Raw genomic sequence first — 9,671 nt, forward strand, 5'->3', positions numbered from 1 at the left:
GCTATGAGATGTTTTGGGTCATGAGAATTGTTTAAAATGAAGAGTGATGAGGATTGTACAACTAAGTAATGATAATGTGAGATATGGATGGATTAACGCGGACAATAACATATGCTATGTGAACTTAGGAACTCCCTACTTTATAAGTCAAGCCCTCGATATTGAGGCTTTCTCAGGTGAAATTTATGATTGTAAAGGGGAGACTAAGCCCACCTATAATTATGCCTAGGAGTCACCTCCAGAGAACTTCTTTTCTTGCTCAAATGTGGACTTTCTCTCTCTAAGCCTAACTTTGCAAATAAATTCATCACCCTCCCACCCCCCCACCCCCGACATCGGACAGGACCCCAAGATGATAAGCCTTCCTGGCAATGTGGGACCTGGATTCTGGGAATGAGCCTGACCCTGGCATTGAGGGATTGAGGATTCCTTTTTGACCAAAAAGGGGAAAAGAAAAGCAATAACATAAGGTTTTAGTGGCTAAGAGAATTCAGAGTAAAGAGGCTGTCCCGGAGGTTACTGCTATGTAAGTGTCACCTAGATAAGCCAAATGACCACAATATGATAACCCAAGTCAACAGTAGTCCCGAAAACAGATAATACCCAGATCTCTTTCTGGGACTCTATAAAACTTTCACTCGCTAAGTTTATTCTTCAGAGACTTAAATCCTTTATAGTGCTCCTATGCCAGCTAAGTCCCAAAACCCAGAGGCAATAGCCTCTTCAAGAACATCAACTAAATGTGTCCCCTTTGCTCATAAAGTTGACACCCCTTTTGAACATGAACAGGTTAAGGTGGTCACTGCCTAGATTGGGAAAGTGATTAAAGTAGAGGAAGGGGTAGCAACAGACAGGATGGAATTTAACAAAGATTATGAATACTGAATCTTTATATAATTTTCTTTTTCTTAGTTGCTAGGGTACTTGAATAGCTAGAAGGAAAGAATTGAAATGGTGGAAATGTAACACATAGCATCCTTTGAAATTTGTTTTATAGCTACTTGTTAAATTGTAATTTGAAAGCTATACCTTTATATATATATTATATTTCACAATAAGGAAATAACTGAAACTGGTACTATAACTCCTAACAACTTTGGAAATTTCCTATGTAAATACATGTTAAATCATACTTTGAAAGATATTATCTACTTGCATATATGTTCTATTTCATAATAAGGAAATAACTGAAACTGTGGAACTGTAACCTATAATATTTTTGAAATTTGCTAACTACTTGTTAAATTGCACTTGGAAAGTTATCACTTCTATATATATGTTATATTCGACAATAAAAAATATGATTTAAAAACTTAAAAGATTTTGCCAAGTGTCAACTATTTTTTTCCAACTATATATTTTATAGAAATGAAATTTTTTACAAAAATAAGTCACTATAGGAAAGATTCCTCATAAATAAAAAGTGTTTTGTGAAGTTCAAGTTTCATTAAAAAAGGTAAAGCTTGGCATAATTCTAATGCTGAAACCGGATTTTGGGGAAGGATGGCAAATACACATTTGCATGTTGAAACATAAGTTTATCAAATTTCAAAGTTTAATTTTTTTCACTCTTACCCCAGGAATATTCTGGTGACCATAAATCCAAAAATAAAATCATTGCCAAATCTGTGCCTTTCACTTAAATATGTAATTAAAATTTTTTTCTTTAAGCAATTACTTTTGGAAGAATAAAGTAACAGTGTACCATTTAAATTGAGTTTACTTGTTATATACGTCCCCATCTGTTAAGTGGTATAAAAAAAGTTGTTAAGCAGAGGTGCTTAATAACGGTATAAGTTCGAAAAGAGCAGACTAGATCTTTGTTTCTGTGAAGATTTGAGTCACTGTCAGGGATTTCATAGAGTGTATTTCTTCACTAGAAGGGAGGTTGGAATATATGTACTCAAGAGATCCTTTCCACCTGGAAGAGTCAAAGATTTTAATAAACTTCAGTCTAATCCTTTATGCAATTGCTCTTAACGATTTCAGAGACTATGAATGGGAGGCATTTTTGGAGTGTTTACTCATTGTTATGAAACTATATCCTGAGTTGGGGCAATGGAGAAAAATGTTTTCCTTTTTGGTGCCATTAAAGGCACCTTGACGGTAGAGAGGAAAAAATACTGAACTCCTGTAGCTCTGAACATGCCTCATAAAAGCAATTACCCATTTCAAATTTCTCCTCTATTTCTGCAGATCTTCAGCAAATCCTTTAAAATAGAATGTGAGGACCATTTCCTGTCATTATTGGGTTCTGGAGTTTGAGCTCCCCCAAAAGATGACTATCCTTGGACAACTGGCAGCATATGGGGGCATGGACCTTGTGGGTTCTGGATGTTGGCTGATGATGAAGATATTTCAATTTTTAATTATAGAAGAATGAGCAGAAGAACCCAAGGGTGTCATTCTTCCCTTTTGGTTGGGCACTAGCTGCACATCCTCTCCCTGTCTGCCCGCATACGTCTGGTTGAAAGGGAACCAGCTTCCTGGCTGCCACTGCCTCCCAAGTATTGGAATTCCCTGGGAAGGGTTCTCTTCATAGGGTAAAGTAATGTGGTGGTTTGCTTCTGACCCTATGCTGACTGTTAGCAAAACCATGACATGGAAAGATACTTTTGTTATTTTTTTAATGCATTTAAATTGTGGACTTTAACATAACAGCGATGATTTTCAAAGTATGATTTAACAAGTAGTTAGCAAATTTCAAAGAATGTTATGGTTTACAGTTCCACAATTTCAGCTATTTTCTTTATTGTAAAATATAACATATATATGGAAAGGCATTAACTTTCAACATACAGCTCAACAAGCAGTTATGTAGGTAATTTCAAAAATTGTTATGGGTTACAGTTCCACAGTTTCTGTTCTTTCCTTTTATGAAATATAGGGTATATACAGAAAGGTGAAAACTTTCCCAGCACAATTCAACAAATACCTATAAAACAAATTTCAAAGAATGTTATAGGTTACAGTTCTACCACTTCAGTTATTTCCTTCTAGCTATCCTAATCCCCTAGCATCTAGGAAAAAATATATATATATTTATATAAAGTTTCAATATTTGTAATCCTTTGTTAAATCCTATCTTGTCTGTTGCTACCCCTTCCTCTCACTTAATCTTTCTCCATCTTCAGGGGTGTCTAGGCAGTGACCACCCTAACTTGTTCATATTGAAAGGTGGTGTTGACACTATGGGGAAGGGGACTGCATCAGATAGTTGTTCTTAAAGAGGCTGTTGCCTTTTAGGACTTGTCTGGCATAATAACACTCTGGTGGATTTAAGTTTCTGAAAGATAAAACTTAGTGAGTGAATCTTTTATAGAATCTCAGATAGGGACCTAGGTATTTCAGGACTACTGTTGGTTAGGACTTGGCATACTGTGGCCATTTGGGGTATCTAGCTGGAGCTTGCATAAGAGAAATCTCCAGGAAGCTCTTGACTCTATTTGAGATCTCTTAGCCACTGAAACCTTATTTTGTTACCTTAGAAAGGTTATTTTTGACACCATTCTTCCCAGTCCCCACTTTTTGTCCTCCTTTGACAACAAGTCACAGCTTCCAGCTTCACACCTCCAGGGTCTTGCTTTCGTATTCTCCACTGCACACACACCCTCCCCTCAAGCTCACTTTCTGGAAAGGTTGTGTTACTAATATGCTAAGGCAAATTTGGGTTAATGCCTTACCTCTCTCAGGGATGTGTGCATTTCAAACCTTTGTATTTAAGGAAGGATGGAATCCCCTGACAGAGGCATTTTGGGGGCTCTTCTGGAAATCATATCAAGTTAAATACTCACAACCTGCCTTTTTTTATCTCCAACATGTCCCCTCATACCTCTGTTTTCACATTTATTCCATAAATATTTGTAAATACAGGATACTAGGATGAGCTACAGAAAGGTGCAGTCCCTGCTCTCATGGAGTTGATAGTCTAATGAGAGATTCTGATAGTTGAATAGTTACATAAATCCGTCTCAAGTTATAACCGCAGTAAGTGCTGTGAAGGGCGAACAGGTTGCTGTGTGCATATCTCAGGGGAGTTTGGCCTAGCCAAGGAGGTCCAGGACATCTCCCAGAGGAAGTGTGGTTGAGCTAAGTGGGATTTAAGGAGGTGAAGGGGATGGCAGGTGTGGTAGGTTGAATTATGTACCCCAACAAACACATGCTCTTAATCTTAATGCCAATCCCCTGTGGGTGTGAACCCGTGGCAACTAGGACCTCTTGAAGGTGTTATTTTTAAATTAAGATATGGCACAATGAATGAGGGTGTGTCTTAATCTGGATTACAGGAGACCTTATAGAAGACCCAGAAGTTACAGAAGTGAGAAAGGAGAGGAACCGGCCATGTGACAGGAAGTCGTTGATAGAAGCCAAGGAACTCACAGGATTGCTGGCAGCCGGCACCCGAAGACCACCGACCCTCGGAGGAAGCAAGCCTTCTAGTTTCGAAAACCACCAGACCCTCAATTCCCATTGTTTAAGCCAACCCTTTGTGCAATACTTGTGATAGCAGCTCAGGCAAACTGAAGCAGCAGGGAAGGAATAGAAGGGGGAGAGGAAACATCCTGTGGAGAAGTCCCTTGGTGGGAGGAAGCATGGCCTATGTGGAGTGGAGTGAGGGGAGGGTGGTGAGAGGGAGCTAGGAGGGAAGCAAAGATTAGGTCACACAGGGTAGTTGTGAGACTGAATTCCGGATCTTGGTCTTTGTCATAAAAACGGTAGAAAGTTGCTAAAGTATTTGAAGCAGGAACAAGACATGATCCAATTTGTGCTTTGAAAATCACTGTGGCTATAGTGTGGAGAACGGGTTCCAGATGGTGAGAATGGGTGCATGTGTTCCAGATGAACCAGGAAGCTACTGCAGTTGGGTAGATGAAAGGAAGGGAAGCCAATAAGCTTTGAGGATAGATCAGCTATGGGGATGGAGGAGGGAGAGGTGAAGGATGATTTATTTCTAGGTTTCTGGCTAGTTTAGCGGAATGCATGGAAATATTTTTCCATCAGACAGTGTCTTAGTCTGCCAGGGCTGCTATGACAAATACCACACACTGGTTGGCTTACACAACGGGAATTTATTTCTCATGCTATGGAAGGCTAGAAATCCCGTTTCTACCCCCTCTATTCCTTCCCTGCTGCCTCAGTTTGCCTGAGCTGCTATCACAAGTACTGCAAAAAGGGTTGACTTAAACAATGGGAATTGAGGTTCTGGTGGTTTTGGAGACTAGGAGCTTGCTTCCTCCTAGGGTCTGTGGTCTTCTGGCCGGCTGTCAGCTATCCAGGGATTCTGTGGCTTTTATCAGCAGAATCCCGCCTTCTCCAAATTCTGTAGCTTTCCTGTGTGGCTTGCCGTCAGTCAATCTCTGCCTCAGACCCATGGCCTTCGGTCTCCTGATTCCTGTGACTTCAACTCCTCTCGCTCAGTCCTCTGTCTCTGTGGGGATTTCCTCTCCGTGTGAGGACTCCAGTCAGGTGGATTAAGGCCCACCCTGATTCAATTTGGCCTCATCTAAACAGGATCTTCAGAGATCCCATTTACATTTACACCCACAGGACTGGAGACTAGGACTTGAACTTGTCTTGGTGAGGAATATGGTTCACTCTACCACAGACAGAGATACTGGGAGAGAATCAGATTAGACTGAACAAAATGAAGTAAAATGAACACTATAGTTTGCACACGTTGGGTTTGGGGAGCCTTCTTGCTACCTTGTGGAAATGTCAAATCATCTGTAGATCTGGAGCTCAGAGGAGGAGTCCCAGCTGAAGATACAAGTTAAGGTGTCTAAGTGATAACTGAGGACAGAAGAGAGCCTTGGGCAGTAGCAGAGAATTTGCCTACAGAGGAGGTTGAGACTGAACAGTTGGAGAGAGAGGTTTTCCTGGAGAGTGTGGCTTCACAAAGCCAGGGGAGGAGGAAGTGATCAGATATAACGGAAAGATGAGAACATAACAACATGGAGGTGACTGGTGACCTCAGGGAGGGAGGTGTGTGGGTGTGAAGTGAGAGGAAACCAGACTGGAGCTGTTTGAGGAGTGAATGGGGGGAGGGGTGCTGGTGAGGAAGTGATGACACTGTATAGACACTGCTGCTTTCTAGAAATTTGACTGAAAATGTGGAAGCAGTGGTTGCTGGAGCAGGGTGTGGAATCAAGAGAAAATGTTTTAATTTTCAAATGGGAGAGCCTTCAGCATGCTGAAAAGCTGCAATTGAGAGCGAAAGATGGCCTGTTTGAGTGAAGGAAGGGTAATTGATGGCATATGGTGGGAGAAAACAGAATAGAGGAAGTGGCTTCAAACAGGAAGGGAGACACTTTCTCACCTGACAAGACTCTTCCTTCTAGAATCTTGTCACTTGGGGGATAATAGCAAGCGATGTGGAATTTACCATAAAGGGTGTACAAAGGACCATAAATAAATAAGCATAGATTGGTATATTTCTAAAGATAATCAACCTTCTATATTAAACCTTATATATTAAAAGCTTTAAATTTTTTTCTCCCTTTGGCCTAGCACTTCCACACCTAAGAATTTATCCTGAAGGAATAATGATGGGTGTGCACAAAGATTTATTTTATAGACATTAATTTCCATGTTTATAATATTTTCTTTTAAAATGGGATACCATCTACCACAGAGAAGTGATTAATGAATCATGATACAATTATGATTTGGGGGTATATCATTGATGTTGTAGAAAAATGCAGACAGGCAAAGATGCTCACAGTATACTGTTAAGTGAAAAAATTGAATTCTGAAGCCCCTACTTTTTCCTCTAAAATGCACTTATTCATGGAGGAAAGACTAAAATGTTAACAATAGTTGTCTCTTGTTTGGGGAGAATATAATTGATTTTAATTTTATTGTTTTGCTTATCTATAATTTCCAAAATTTTCATGTATTACTAAAAATTATTTAAAAAGAAATTAATACATTCCACTTGCTATTTCTAATTCATTAGCCTCTCTTTGTCTCTATATTTACATATTTAAAATTATCCTCTTTTGTTGGGTTTCCTGCTTTGGGGTCATTTTTTTGGGAAATCTTTAGTGTGGAGAGGTGCTAAGTCCTGCTTTAGAAATATTGAAAAGAACAGATTTGGTGGTAAAAAAAAATAGAATAAAATCTCTTACATTTTTATAAAAAGATCATTGTAACTTATAGTCATGACAGACTATATAATAAATGGCTTACAATTACTTTTCTAGAAATACATTCTGAGTAAATTCCTGGCTCTTTTTCCTTTATGCATGTATAAGCACCATTGTAGATCATGAGAGATATTAAAAAATATTAACACAACTATTTTAACTCTCCCGCATGTTTATGGATTACATAGTGAACTAAGAAAAATTCATCAGTTTCAGTTGTTAGCACTTCTTGAACTGTGGAATTAGTTCACTCATGCAGTTTATTTTTAATTCCCTTGACTTTATTTTTAATTCACTTGATTTTACTCAAAATTGGTTTTCTGTAAATTAAAATGGAGCTCTCCTTGCAAACAGCATTACCCTGACACCCTGAAAATGACATTCACTTTCTCTCTCTTCCCTGCTTTTGATTACAGCTGCAGAACATAGTTTCCAGTGAAGGTGGATTTGGCCAATTGAGTCCTCTAAGAATTGCTACCCACGTATAGATGAGGAGTCAGTTTTAATCAGTTTATTACCTTGGGTTGGGTGAAACTCTTTAGTGGGTGTTTGAGATAACCAAGCAGAGGAGGATGCGTGAATATTCACTTATTTATTCAACAAACACATTCAGCCACGCATCCATTTCTTTTTTCTTTCATTGCTCCAGTGTGCCAAGTACCACGTTAGACTATGAGGCTACAATGTTGAGAGACAATCTTGGCCTCTGCCCTCATGGGGCTTGCGGTCTAGCAGAGGGAAAGACATATTTACAGAAGAGTGCAAATTAAAGGTGCATGAGAGAAGTATATTGGGGAACAGTAGAGGGAAAAAGTAAGATCAGAAACAGCTTCATAGAAGAGAGGAGTCTTGCTGAGCCTTAAGAGATGAAGAGATACTTATTGTGAAAAGGCATCCATCACCCTGACAGCAACATTAGAAGTACAGAGAGACACTGGACTGGGGGCAGGGAGACAAGGGGGACAGTGAGGAGCCCTGGACGAAGAGAGTGGCAGCAGATGAGAAGAGGTGCACGTATGGTACAGGGACAGAAACATGGGGTTGGGGCTGGATTCCAGGGTTGAAAGAAACAGAAGTAGTGAAGAAGACTCCAGATTCAGGAAGCCTTAGAAGTCATCTGGGCAGGGGGATATGGGTACTGTACCTGGACACAGGAGCCAGAAGTCACCTGGGCAGGGGGATATGGGTAATGTACGTGGACACAGGAGCCAGAAGTCACCTGGGCAGGTGGATATGGGTACTGTACCTGGACACAGGAACCAGTTTGTAGAGATGAGAAGAGTTTGAGGCCCTGAGAGACCCTGCCTATGTGTCTGTAGGTCTGAAGCCAGGAGAAAGACCCTTCCGGATTGGGGAGGCATCTGCACCTGGGAACTGCACTTAAATAACAGCCAGGAAACAGCCTAATGATTTCAGACTCAGCCTCTCATTTTAATTACTGTATTGACAGAGACACTCTTGTGTTTCCATTATTTCAAATTATTCATCCCATAAAGGAGCATTCCCAACGATGGATGGATGCTCACAGCACTGAGATGACTAGCTTTAGTTGCATTTATAATCATCTGGAGGGTTTATAAATGTAGACTCCTGGCTCCCACCCCCAGAGACTCTGATTCACTAGGTGCGGTAGAGACATTTGATGATCACTCAATAGCCACGAATATCCGTGGCAGTGGGTGGGATCATGGGACAAGTTCTGGCCAATGACTGTGAGTAGATGTGACAGGAGTTGCTTTGATTCTTTTCATCCCCGGCCACAGCAACCATGGAGGCCTTGCCTCAAGATGGTGGAACCCCAAGAGAGAAGCATCGTGGACCCAGGGAGAACTCCCAGTCCCCCAGTGAACTCTACTCTGCATGAGAGAGAAATAGACTTTCCTTTTTAAATCGCTGAGATCTTAGGGTATGTCCATTCCTGCACACAGAATAGCCAATCTTGACTGGGATAGCCAGCCTTTTGTGGGGCCCAGAAACCAGCTCATTAAATAAGCAATAGTGGTGATCCTGGCACAGTGGCCCACTTTCCACACTTTGTGACAGCTCAGGACTGATGGAAACCTTAGAAACTTTCCTAATTCCCAGAATGTTAGATCTGCCATTAAGGAGGTTTGGCCAGTAAAGGACATACCTTTCATTCAGAAAGTTAATGGTACACAGTATGTCATTGAGGGAAACAGGATTCATCAGTAAAGTTAACGTGTTGGCCACAGTTTGTTGAGCATTTACTATGTGCAAGACATAGGACTAAGTATTTCATGCACATTATCTCCCCATCCCCGCCCTTATAAGGTAGATACAATTGTATACAGGTAGAAAGTGACAGACTGAGATTTGAACCCAGAGTGGGATTTCATTCCCAACTTGTGCTTTGATTTATGTACTTTCAATTTGCAAACTTCACTCTCCTGATATCTTGGAGCTGGAGGCCTGCAATTGAGGGATTTGGGGTGACTTTAGTACCCCATTGGAATGATTTGCAAAGGTTGTGGTAATATTAAAGGTTGTATAATATCAACTAATAAT

This window comes from Choloepus didactylus, chromosome 4 (genome assembly GCF_015220235.1).
Source record: "Choloepus didactylus isolate mChoDid1 chromosome 4, mChoDid1.pri, whole genome shotgun sequence".
Lineage (NCBI taxonomy): Eukaryota > Metazoa > Chordata > Mammalia > Pilosa > Megalonychidae > Choloepus > Choloepus didactylus.